At 41.2% G+C, this 14,081-nt stretch overlaps 1 protein-coding gene across 2 annotated transcripts in view; it reads left to right on the top strand.

Annotated features, from left to right (window-relative positions):
* Positions 1 to 14,081, top strand: part of LOC143325029 (uncharacterized) — a 98,140-nt gene that overhangs the window by 47,177 nt on the left and 36,882 nt on the right. For both annotated transcript variants that reach the window (XM_076737895.1, XM_076737896.1), the window contains one exon: positions 2,159 to 2,295. The gene's annotated coding sequence lies outside the window, so the exon portion shown is untranslated. The remainder of the gene's footprint in view (positions 1 to 2,158; positions 2,296 to 14,081) is intronic.

Here is a 14,081-nt window from a genome sequence, read left to right as displayed (position 1 = left end):
GGTTTCCTAAGGAGAGAGAGAGAGGGAGAGAGAACATGTTTGTGTGGTGGATGATGTGCCACAGAAAAAATGCCAAATGCCCAAAATGCCAGAGACACACTCATTCATGCACACGCACACACAGCTACAGTATAGCAAAGGGGTGTGTTTTCACAGAGAGCTGCCAGCTAGGTGAGGTCATCTTATTTAACTTTGCAATATGCATCAGTTAATGTGTCAGTGTGTGGTTTTCGTGAGTGTGCACATGCATAGTGTTCCCACAATGACTCTCCATGCTTGTCACTTTTTTTGGTTTTATATAAGTAATTTTAATGAGAAAATACAAAATGTGCCTGCCATCTGAGTCATACGCACAGTATATGCAGTATACTGAACATGTGTGAGCGTCATTTTAAACCACTTACAAACACACACACTGCATTAGACTCATAACTGCAGTTCCTCTAATGGCCACTAGATGCTCATTCCTGCTTCTGTGTTGATATACAAAATCAAATCAATGTTAAACAGAAGACATTACAGTCTTGATAGCGGATTTTAATGTCCTCATGTTTGTCTTGGGATGAAATATTAAAGTATTATAGAATATATTGGCTCTTAAACAGAGGTATGATTGGAAGCTTGGCTGACAAGGTGAAATTTTAATTATGTTTTTTATGCAGCTAAAACTTTGGCTCTGGACCAGCACTCAAAATGCTGATTACATTCAAAATTTGGATAATGTGTGTTGGCTTTATGGGTTGATATGTTTGGAGAAATTCTTCCTCCTTGATCTGGTCATGATCAGGTCTGCTGATAATGATGATGACAGTTGCAAACAGCCATCTACACACTCTGTCTGCATGTAGCGCCTCTCTGTCAGGCATATATGGTATTGGGTGTCTACATTTATCATCTAATTCATTTGAATCAACATTTCACCAGCATGCCATGTGGCTCAGGACTTTGTTTTGTTCAGCAGGGTCACCTGGCGGGTTCTCATATGAACAGGAAGAAGGATGAGTAACTCTTTTCATTGTTGGGACCTCTGGATATTCCTAACCCCATGCAAGGGCCTGCGGACATTAAAAATCTGAATCACTGATATAAAATGAATCACTCAAAGAGACATTACTATCTCACAGAGCTATAGTAATGAGAGCAGTTTGGCATTCACATATAGGTAGATTCCCACATGCTGGGAGGTTGACTCAGTCCTCTGAGGGGTGATGGCATCACTGTCTGAATAATGAAAATCTGTAGCCTCAAGTGCTCTGTATACCGTATTCTCTTTAGATGTGTCTTTAGGCAAAATGAAGCTTGGTCTCTGACTCACGTGAGTCATGCTGTTGTTTATAGAGGAAACATGGTGTATTGTGTTTGAATCAATGAGGAAAGGAGTCTGCCAGCTGAATCATTAGGGTTATACAAACCATGTGCTCAAGGTCCATAAAGATCTGACAACATGACCACTCTGTAGGATCATATACTCGTGGGGTTGTGTAATTGGTCAGTAAATTAATGAGTCCCTATATGGTAAAAGGATCCATCTGACTGCATGTCAAGGCTCCAGCTGTCACAGGGGGCTGTGAAGTTGTCATATGTGACAAAGCCACAGCGGATTACCTTCCAAATGAAAATCTCACTATTACGCACATATTCACACAACCTCAGCATCTGCTGAGGATGATGGTTATGGCCCATATTTTTTATTCCATAGCACATACTAACAACTTCAACATGTGACCACATGATGATAGGAAAAGGTCACCTGAAGCGCACTCCTAATCATTTTTGTGCCACAGACACAGACACACGCACTCACATGCGCACACACACACACACACACACACACACACACACACACACACACACACGCACACACACACACACACACGCACACACACACACACACACACACACACACACACACACACACACAGTTGAACTTGTCTTCCTTCCTGTGGAATGACAATGCTTCCTTGTTTATCCAGTTGCCATAAAAACACAATCAGCCACAAGTCAACACTGACTGACTCCAAACAAGCTGGATTATTGCTCTAATTAAGCTTTAATAAGCCCTTATTAAACGGCCGCAGGCCTCGTTAGGCGGTTCATTAAGTCATTTCATCCTTTTATTCCTTCATTAAGTCTCTTTTCTTCTCTCTTTTCTTCTCAGGGAGTGTGGGAGTGGTGGGGTCTGGGAGATCACGACCTTAATTCTCTCCAAGACAGACGGTTTAATTAACACTGGAGGAATCCTCACTGGCTTCAGACCTCTACAATGGGAATGTACAGGGGAATTGGATTGCCAAGGTAAGGCACTAAGCTAATGTGTTTTTTACTGGCAATATACACTAATAACCTTTTAAATTACAGCTACTCTGCTCCCTGCATTTATGATGTAATTAGATGGTAATATTAAATGCATAAAAGCATGCAAAAACTATGAATATACATGTCATTTCGCAGTGTTTTAGAGAAATGGCTGATAATGAACAACACTGGTTTAATTAGATGTGAGCACATTTTTTACTATTTTTTTCACCAGACCCCAACATGAGAGTAAATGTATAAAATATATACATAATAAATGTATAAATACATTGCAAGACAGAGAGCTAGTGTAAATACTGGACTGGATGATACAAAATTATTCAAAGTGAGAGAAGTAAGACTGCATCTCTTTTGCAATTTTCCTTCTATCTTCCACCTTGTCATTATGCATTCAACTGCGTGCAGTTTTCCCCCAGTCGACACTGACATTTTAGCTGCATCCGTTCTCAAAAAGTTCAAAATGATACTGTCACCCCACTTGTGTGTAAGTTGTTTACAGTTAGAAACAGGAAAAGTTGACCTATTAATTTCATAAACCCACAAAACCAAATCTGAATGTGCAAGTGAAGAGGATGAAACATTTACCACAGTTTGAGAGCAGCCTCGAAGTGGCTAACCAGAGGAAAACAAAAATTTGAAATGTTCTAGAATAAAACATCCACAACCTCACTGAGTGTTTTCATACAAACTGTGAAGTTAATGTTGAACGTGTTTTAAAGGTTTAAGCTTTATACTATTTCACGTCCAACCTTGGTGGCATTTTGTCAAGCTGTGTTATTGGTTTACACTTTGCAGTGAACTTTCACCCATTTATGTCCCAGTGCAGTATCCTCTTTAAACAGAAAGTAGCCTATGTCAGTTTCTGGATGCATCTTCTTTTAAAGTACAGCTTAATGAGGATGTGGAACACATGGTTGATAAATATTTACTGTTTACTTGTTGAATAAAAAGACCAGTGGAGAGCAACAAGATGCATAAGGACACACACATAACCTCCGAACCGATTTTAAAAATTATAACTTAAAACACCAAAACTGCTGCTTTGAACAGTGTGTTGCTAAGTGTTCACCCTAAAGCTCAAAAGTTAAAGACTACAGTTAGTAACACCTGCATGTTTTAATGTCTGCTGTGTGGGGGGATTTCCAATTCTTTGTGGAATATTCAGAGGTGAACTTTGCACACACAGACCTTTTTCCCTTTTCACGTGCCAATAAACAACACCTGAGAGACTGTTTGCTGCGAGCAGTGAAGAAAGTTACACCCCAGGGAATCTTAAGGGAAGCAGGTTTCTTAGTTCTTACAACATACCGCAGTTTATTATTGCATAAGGATCAGTATGAATTTATGAACACAGATAGTTCTTCTCTCCCAAAGGTGAAAACAAAAAACAACAACAAGTAAAGAAACCTGAGATGAGCACGTCTCAGCTCTGCTGTGCTGGCTGTGGGTGCAGGTGTGTATGGAGACAGACAGTGATAAAATACTGAACCAGTAACACATGGAGAATGGGCCAAATGTAGCTATCTATTTTGATTGAAGGAGGTGTGCATGTGTGATGGAGTGAAAGAAACAGAGATAATGTGTGTGTGTCTACGCACAAGCATGCGTTTGCATGTTTATTAGCAGTTTGGATCCTGCTGAGGTGACAGATGTTCATGGCAGAGGCAGGCAGAGATGAGATGCAGTGTCCAAATTAATCTGTGTGTGTGTGTGTGTGTGTGTGTGTGTGTGTGTGTGTGTGTGTGTGTGTGTGTGTGTGTGTGTTGGGGGGGTAGGGGGTTACTCTTCCCAATGGAAGTCAGAAAAGCTGTCCTTCACCTGCCTGTGTTGTCTTTACCACATTGTGTGTGTGTGTGTGTGTGTGTGTGTGTGTGTGTGTGTGTGTGTGTGTGCGTGTGTACTGCATGTTGGCATGATTTACTGCAAACAGGTAAGACTTCCACTTTCAGCCATAAAATGATTGAATTTCCCGAAGCTTCAGCAGATGTCCAAACCCCAGGATTCACCCTCTGCCTCTCTCCATCTCTCTCTTGCTCTCGTCCTGTCTTCTTCTGTTCCTGTTTTGGATTCCTATGACCTCCTATTTATATTCTCTCTGTCCTCCTCGACTCTTTGTCTCACTTAATATATATATATATATGTACATTTATAGACACACACACCTACTCAGCATACATATACATATACAGAGACACAGCACCACAGACTGTTGATGTTGACTGAGGATGCAGATAAGCATGCACCCACACACAGTTAGAAACACAAGGAAGGTTTGGATGTTATGCAAAATCATGGTTCCTGTGCAGGAAGACACATCACACACACACACACACACACACACACAGAGAGTGTCAAGTGATTACTTACACAATTGGAACCATAAGTTCCATCCAAAAGCAGAAGCTCTAACTGTTTGTACCTTGAGGTAGAGAGAAATGAAACTTGAAGACACAAAAATCTACAGTTGAAGCCAGATAAGGGTAAATGTTTTACATTTTGCATTTTGGTGTGTGGTTCGAAAAACACATTGAAGATGATCAAGCGCACAAATGAAACAGTTACAGCTGCCTACTTTAGTGTTTTTTTAAAAGACCACAATCTGTCGTTATGTTACGTTTTCTAGTTTTCTAAACATCTTTAGGGAATTTAAACACGTATCTCATAAGTCCAGAGCCTCACAGTGGCCATAGAGGAAAATAAAGGAAAGGAAAAGGAAAGGAAAATAATAATAAATAGGAAAATAATCTTTAACTAGATTGAGCGCTTGAAATGCTATTGCATGTGCATGACATACAATTTAGTCTCATGTTTTGCTTAATTTGTGTGCAAGAGATAAGTGTACAGTATATACAGAGAGCCTAAACAACGACATATCATTTACCTACTTTAGATGACAGTAATGAACCTGTCCAGCTAAGATTCTGAATAATCTTACAATGTCCATCCAACTTTAAGATGATGGTTATGCCCAAAAAGTATTGGATATTGCATAGTTATAGCAGGTACTCTCCAATTCAATATAATTATGTCAAGTCTAAATTTGGGAAATTCAGAGGAAAGCCTTTGGACAGCTGCTGAACCGACAAGATCAATGTTGTCTGCTGAGCAAGTCAAGTCTGTTCTGTTTGCTGTTCAAGCACTTTTGATTGGTTGTAATTGTAGCTGCAGTCTACTCAATGAAAGCAATCAAAGGCAAGCAATTACAAAACAGTGGTCACCAGCCCTCAGGGTACAACTCCAGACCAGGGGACACGAGTGTGAATGTGCACATACAAAAAGTCACACACATGCACGCATGCACGCACGTGCGCGCACACACACACACACACACACACACACACACACACACACACACACACACACACATAAAGACACACATACAGGCAATCACCCACACATTTCCTGTGTGTTTCATGTAAGACGGTCTTTTCTTCTTTCTCTTCAGTTTGGAGAGGAAGTATGGGTCTAATGACTTTTCCTATGCGTCACAAACACTGCATGTGGGAGGCAGACAGCGGCACTGCACGTGTGTGCATGTGACAACCTTTATGCATATATGTATGAGTCTGTGAAGAGCTTGATATAACCAAGTTTTGTTATTATTTGTTAGAGGCTTCATGTGTATTTACTTGTTGGTGTTTTTAAAAAAAGTGTGTTTGTGTCTGTGAGAGAAACTGTGTTCACCTGATTGCTGGAAAGGTGCTCACAGCGAGTGTTGAGTATTTTTGGACTGTTCTGAAAGATAATTTTGTCTCTGAGGAATTTTACGCATGCTTGTTTCACCGTCTGCATTTCATGTGACCGTGTGCACTTGTCCCTGTATGCTTGTAATGAAGCGTGACCATGCACTACTGAACTGTACATGCGTACAGTTTGTTTTTGCATGTGCCTTTTGCTCACTTCTTGTAAACACTGTTTTTGACACGCCACTGAGACCGCACACAGTTTGTAGAACTCATTGTTTTTCTGTTTTTGTACAATTCACACACTCTCTGTACTGATACTGATCAATATTTTATTTCTTATGTGAATTATTGTAAGGCGAGCAGAAATGTCAGATACAATTTCTTCATGTATCCTATATTTATGATGGTTGCTACCAGTGCTTCTCCTGGCTGTTCAAACAGTGTCCCACGGCATTACTTTACAGCTTTGAAGGAATTTTCTACGGCAAAATCAACACTGAGCTGTCAAAGACAGCTTTTTTAAATAGGATTTTAAGAGGTTTTCTTAATCTTTAAATAGATCGATCACTTGAAATGCTGTTGCATGTGCATCTATCCACTCCCAACATAAACAGAACTCTGATCAGTCAGTTCATAAACAGTGTGGTTCACTGATGCAGGGTACTAAATATTCTCACAACCAAAACTGGTTCTGCTCAGTCACCTTGGAGGTGAAATATCTCAAGCAATGTTAATCAGTCAGGTGTCTAGCTGTAAACCACATCTCCAAAAGTCTGACTTTTCTTCATGGGCTGCCAGAGTGAAACAAGGTTTGCTAATCCCACAATGCTTGGTTCCCCAATCTACAGCTGCAGTGAGCTCGCACAGTTCATCTAGGGGCACAGAGAAGTGTTTTGCTCAAAGCGAGTAGCCATTCAAAGACCAAGGTCAGTGCTTAGCTATAAGCAAGTGACTACTGAAACATTATTTTAGGTGAAATGAAAAACAGAATCAAAAACGGTCGTTTGATTGGATCCAAGGCCTTTGCTGAACTCTTCCTCCAAACTCATCTCTCCCCTTCTCTACCTTTGCTCCCTGGTGCCAACTCCATCATTTCCCATACTATGTCTTCCTCAATATGAACACCCACTCCTGTCTTCCCCTGCCTTTTCTTTCTCTTTCTCCTCTTCCTTTCTCCCTGTCTCCCTGCCCCTCCATCACTCTATCCCATTGCCTTCCCACCCCTGTGGCTCTCTGTCTCTCTCTCAAATTCAAATTTTTCTATTTTTTTTGGGCTTTATTAGGAACAATCTGTTGCCAAACCTACACAGCTTGTGGTGATTGGAGGAGTGGATATTTACAAATAAGTTCAGTAACAGAAGAAAAAAAAGCTGGCAGAAGTAGAAAACCTCAATCAATAACTTAATCAGTCTGTGCACCGAATTTCTCATTCTGCAAACAATGATACAGTGAGGATAATTCATTTAGCTGCAATCTGAACTGAGAAAATGAAACCATAATCCACAATACACGTCTATCTCAATCATAAATATACAAACAAGAATTAAATTTGCTTCACAGAACGGTTTGAAATTTTGAGAAATGCGCTTATTTGCTTTCTTGAAGACAGCTGGGTGAGAAGATCGATACCACTCTCATATCTCTACGCTGCATATGAAGCTACAGCCAGCAGAAATGGGGGAAACGATATATATTAAACACATGAGAGCTTTGGAGGTGCTTGTAAGTGGATTTTATTACCTTTAGACAGAGGCAGACATGTGTTTCCTTTTGTTTCCATGCTTTATGCTAAGCTAAGCTAAGGTAATAGGCTGCAGGCTGTAGTATCATAATTAGCATGCATATATGTGAGTTGTATCAACATTCTCATTTAACTCTAAAGCAAATAAGCATATTTCCCCAAAATGTCTAAAATGTCTTGATACGATCATGTTTCAAGGACTAGCGTATCAATGACCATGGACATCATTTTAATGATGAATCCCCTGAGATACTCTCAATCAAGCATTTCACAGAGTTTTGTTTTATGTATGTGGAGCATAATTCAACTTTTCAGCAAATGGAGAATGTGTACTTTATTGCTCTATGAATATTGGCTCAATTACCCCTTTGAGTTGTATAAGTTTTACCACATTTGACTTTGCTTGTTCTTCTTCGTCAGGAACATATAAAGGGAGCTCATATTCACCCCCCCCCCCCCCCCCCCCAGACACACACTCACACACACTCACACACACACACACACACTCACACACACACACACACACACGCACACACACACACACACACCCTCTCTGTTGCTCTTTTTAGCTCTCTTCCAAACCCTGTCTCTTTCAGCTCCACATCATCAGCAGTGAGACTACTGTTGCAGTTGGGTTCAGTTGAGGTCAGACACACAGTGTGTGCTGCCCCGGGGAGATACAGACTGGCTACCAACCAGATAAGTTGGAGGGAGATGTCCTGGTATTTCCTCTCTCTCTCTCTCTCTCTCTCTCTCTCTCTCTCTCTCTCTCTCTCTCTCTCTCTCTCTCTCCCCCTCTTGCTTGTTGCTCCTACTGAGCGTTGGAGGCTGAGAAGAGCTCCTGGGAAACCAAATCTGACCATTAAAGCAAGTAATAATGAAAATAATAAATGAAATGCTATCTTTCACTCATTTCACTCTTTCTCAGCCACCCTCCCTTCCTCTCCATCTAATCTCCCATGCGCACACACACAAACGCACACACTCATACACATTCAGATTTGAATGATTTATTTATGTCAGCATAAATTACAGCTATAATCTCTGGTGTGCTGTATGAGAATCAGATCCTGGTGCAGTTGGTGTTTTAGCAGCAATGTTTGTGGTGCCTCAATGCCAGCTAATTCTGATCGGTGTGTGTCTCTGTGTGCATGTCTGTGTGCGCGTGTGTTTTTTTAAACTCACTTGGCTTTCCCTGACAAGTTTGATCTGAGTAAACAAGGAGCCAGCCAAATAACTGTGGAGTGAGAGGGAGGGAGAGAGAGAAACAGGGTCAGAAAGTGTGTGAAGCAGTGAGAAAGACAGGCACTTACTCAGGCTAAACCCTGAAGTCCTGGGCAGGAAGCTGATGTTTTCCCAGACTTACTTTACTCTTTTTTTTTTTTGATCCGACAATTGTAGCTTCCTCTGAGGGTCTAATAATACAACAGAGCCATTGTGCAACACGTCGTTTCCCCTCGCCTGATTTAGCAAGAAAGAAGGCGTTTGCATGAAATCTTTCCACTCCCAGTGTGGTTGGGTGGAGTTTTTTACTGCCATCAGATTGGATTGTCCCACCACATCGTAATAATGCACCGTTATAGTCTGGCTCAGATGAACATGAAAACGCAGATAACAGTGCTGTAGTAGCCACTGTACAATTCTCCATTTCTTGCGTCTATCTTGCACTGATGCTGTACTTCCCTTTCAAAGCATTTCTTTTTAGGTGGAGCAGCTGTGCAGAAAGTATGTGAAATGTGGGAAACACCTCATAAGTGGATGGAATCACACTAAAGCAGACATGCAGAATGAGAAAGACTTTGAAGATGGATAAACCATTACAGGCACACTGGGTAGATTTCATTTCATTACATTTCATTTCAGTCTTAAATACAATATTCTCCCTCCTTGTTTAGAAAATAAAATCTGCTATGAAAAGAGCTCCATTAGTGAATCACAACTCAAGTTTTTCACACTTATCCAGCCAAAAGAGATCAACAGAAATGGAAGACATTTTACTGAAAAGTATGACCAGTAGACACTTAATACACATACAAGACAGAAAGCAGTAAAAGAGCAGTATTTGATAATGGCTGTATTGTAGACATGGAGCCATACATACGTGCACAGTGGATGAATGAACTCACACACATAGCCATGGCCAATTTAAATGTTTGTAAACACACATGACAGGTCACAAAATGGGCCTGCAGTAAATATGAATTAAAATTAGTAGATGCGTTTATAGATAGATAGATTATAAAGCAAACCATTTGCACACTGGACAGTTTGTATTTATTTGCCCCAAACAGCCAATGTACTAACTGCACACAGACATTAGCTACATGCTGGCTGGTAACATATGCACCGAACATGAATTACATTTTCACCTTACCAATTGTTTAATGTTCCTGGAACCAGAGTTATTATTTCACCCCACTGAGAGGGCTGCGTCACATAAATACCTGCGCCAGCAACATTTGTTTTGGGTGCAGGTATATTGTATGTAGTTACTCTCATGTAGATGGGAGTGTTCTGTCAGCATCATCATCTCATTTAAATGAGTTTTGTATGAAGTTTTATATTACTACAGTTATATTACTGTTAGTAACCTTCATGTTAGTTCCCTCATGAGCAAGCACTTGGCAACAGTGGTGAGGAAAAACCTCCTTTTAACAGGCAGAACCAGGCTCTGGGTGGGAGGCCATCTGCCTCGACCTTGGTTGGGTTAGAGACAGAGAAAGAGAGACAAAGACAGAAATGCAATCACAGTAACAGTGACAGTTCTAATAATAGACTCTTAACTATATGTAGTATATATAGCATAGTATATACATATATGGTATATTTATGTATGTGATATACTGTATGTACGTATTGGTAACAGATTAAGTGCGTAATACAGTATACGTATGTAATACAGCACTATGGATATAATAATAATGGAAGTATGACTAATAGTAGTAGCAGTTGCGGTGGATGTCAGGCAGGGCCATGGCAGGACACATAGCCATAATCCACAATCCAGGTTCAACCACTATCCATGGGAACCTGTGAGACGAGAAAACACAGAAAGCACCCTATAGCGGCATAACTAAGGGCTGGTCCAAGACAAGCCTGAGCCAGCCCTAACTATAAGCTTTATGAAAATGGAAAGTTTTAAGCCTACTCTTAAACAGTGCACGTGCTAATTTACCGCGAGAGAGGAGCGGAACTACATGGTTATCCTGTGCGACTAACTTCAAATTGAATGGTAAAAGAAAAAGGATTGTTAGTGAACTGGTGAGATGAAGAGACGACAGGTTCTAACCTCTTTTGGGTGAACTCAAACCTGTAAGATGTCATCAGGCATGGTCACCTCCTCGTTCATCTCCGAGATTAGGGGAGAGTTAGCCTCCATTGAGCACCTCATCTCGGCCCTTCTCCAGCATCAGGATGACCTCTGCTCCAGGCTATCCTCTTTGGAGTACACCAAGCCGACCAGTCTACCAGCGGGGGTAACACTTTCAGATGACCCGTCTCCTGGCTGTTCCACCTGGGCCTCAGTGGTCAAAGGATTACGATTCCCAGGATGATTCTACGGATTTCTACCTTTTTTGCTCCTCTTCGCCTTGGCCGCTGTTGAATGGAGGTTGTGCCAAATGGAGTCACAAGGCTAGCATTGCTTCAAAATGGCGCAGATCTTTGTGCAGTAACTCAAGCACTAGGGCTGTCTCTCCATCTGACATGCGCGCTCAAGTCTGTATTTCCTCTTCAGAGACAGCAATGGCGTTTCTGTCACAGTACCCAGAGCGCCGGCAGCCGTGCCGGGTCACCACCTTCTACCCGGCCATCGCCCCCTAGCCTGGTAGCGGCACCACTGGATCTGCCGAGCACGCCTGACGCTGATGCTGGCCTGGCTAACCTGGCTAGCGCAGCCGGTCAGCTTCCACCGAAGCTAGCCGTCTACAACAGCGGTGTGTCTCCCTCCAACACTTCAAGTATTAATCAGTGCTGTCTCTGTGCTATGATGCACTCTAAATCCTGACTGGAAATCATCAAATAAACTATTATTGTGTAGAACACAACACAGCTGATTAGCAACTGCTTTCTCAAGAATTTTTGAGAAAAAGGGGAGGTTAGATGTAAGTCTGTAGCTGATTAAAAACCCTGGATCAAGAGTTAGTTGGGATGGGGTCTAAAATACAGGTTGACGATATTGATGAGGAAATGATTGAAATTATTTGGTGAAGGTTGACAGGAGAAAAACAGTCTAAAAATAAATAAATTGTTATTTCTATTATTACTGTGTTTGAAAATAAATCAGTACCTATTGTGGGCAGGAGGTGAGGAATTCTGTCTCTGATAGTAAGAATTTTATCATTAAAGAAGCTCATGAAGTCATTACTATTGAGGGCTAAAGGAATACATGGTTCAACGAAATTATGGCTCTCTGCCAGCCTGGCTACAGTGCTGAAGAGAAACCTGGGATTGTTCTTATTTTCCTCTATTAGTGAAGAGTAATAGGCTGCTTTAGCACTGCAGAGGGCTTTCCTGTGTGTTTTAAGACTGTCTTGCCAGTCGCAAAGAAATTCTTCCAAATTGGTGGAACGCCATTCCCTCTCAACTTGTTGTGAAGTGTGCTTTAATTTGGGGTTTGGGGGATATACCATGCAGCTAACCTCCTCTGTTTTTATCTTCTTTTTCAGAGGGGCAACAGAGTCAAATGTTATACACAATGAACCTGTAGCACTATCAACCAGATCAGTTTGGGAGGGCCTGAAGTTAGCATAGGAGTCCTCTGTTGTATTGAGACCTGGCATTGAATTAAATGCCCATGGAATGATATCCTTAAATTCATCTACAACGCTATCAGATAAGAATCTGGTGTAGGAATTTTACCTAATGGTGGGTAGTCTGGTAGCATGAATTTTTTGAAAGTTATTAAATGATGGTCCGATAAAAGAGAATTGTATGAGGAGACTAATAAGTGTTCAATTTCAATGCCATTTGTCAGAACAAGGTCGAGAGTATGGTTAAAACAGTGAGTAGGTTTGTGTACATTCTGAGTCTAATAATGAGATAAATGCAGTACAAGGCTGCCATTATCAACGTCGACATGTACCTTCAAATCACCAACAATGATTTATATCTGTTTTAACAACTAAACCTTATAGAAACTCAGAGAACTCAGATATAAATTCAGAATAAGGACCGGGAGGGCGGTACAACTTTAACTTCAAAGGCATCGAACAAGTCCTCTTAAGGTTGCTTAGTACACAGCTGAGAAACTGTTTTTGCATTTCTTTAGATTAAAAACATCCATAAGGGCAGCGTGTGTCTTATTTGTCCTGTGGGATGGGGCTCAGTTTTATTAGAAACTGTGTTGCGGGCAGGTGCAGCATTGAAAACAGTCCCACACAGTCTAGAAGGCTGAGTGTGAGATGAAATTACTTGTTAGATGGATGGTGTTTGTAGCATACTTGACACAGCCTTATAAAAGATATAAGTGATCTTGCAAATGATATATTAACCCTAGCATGGCTTCCATATTCACTGCATCCCTATACTATACCTATATTGCATCAAACTTGGACTTCAATAGAGTATAATGTTGTGTTGAATTTTTAAACACATAAACCTTCACTTATTATTCACCTTTCGTAGACACACAAATGATCAATGGTGGATGGGGAGATGAGATGATAATATAAATTCATAAGGAAAGCATTACTCTTACATGAGTTGTGAGGAAGAGGTAGATTTTATAACCTAGAGTGAGCAACATTAATAAGAGAAATCACTGTATATCCCATCTTACCCGAGATCATCCCCACAGGCAATGCAAACTCAGCCTGTCTGGCCATGTCGTCCAGTTTGTGTGTGTGTGTGTGTGTGTGTGTGTGTGTGTGTGTGTGTGTGTGTGTGTGTGTGTGTGTGTGTGTGTGTGTGACTGTAGCCTTGCATGCATCCCTATCTGTTCATCTGGCTTCTGGCCTGTCTCGCTGTTTGTCTCCATGTTTGGCTAACCGTGCATCTTTCATTTTATCAGTAAGTCTATCAATTGGTGTGTGTATATGTGTGTCCATGGGTGAAATGACCACTGGGTTTCCCGCTGTGTTGATCACATGGTCCACTCCATTCTCCTTTCCCCCGGTCCTCCTTTTTACCCCACCTGGCTGCTCTTCCTTGACCACCCATGTTGTTTTGTCTGGCCTGGCTTCTTGTGTAGAACTGAATGGTCGCATTATTCAGACTTTTCCATCCCCCATGTAGGGTCCCTGCAGGTGAAAGTGCTGCTCTATGAAAAAAAGATCAAAACAAATGCAAAGTGGCACATGGGACATTTTCATACAAATACATTTTGCTACTCTCAATTG

Source organism: Chaetodon auriga, chromosome 8 (genome assembly GCF_051107435.1).
Source record: "Chaetodon auriga isolate fChaAug3 chromosome 8, fChaAug3.hap1, whole genome shotgun sequence".
NCBI classification, from domain to species: Eukaryota; Metazoa; Chordata; class Actinopteri; order Chaetodontiformes; family Chaetodontidae; genus Chaetodon; species Chaetodon auriga.
This window is presented reverse-complemented; position numbering and strand designations above follow the sequence as displayed.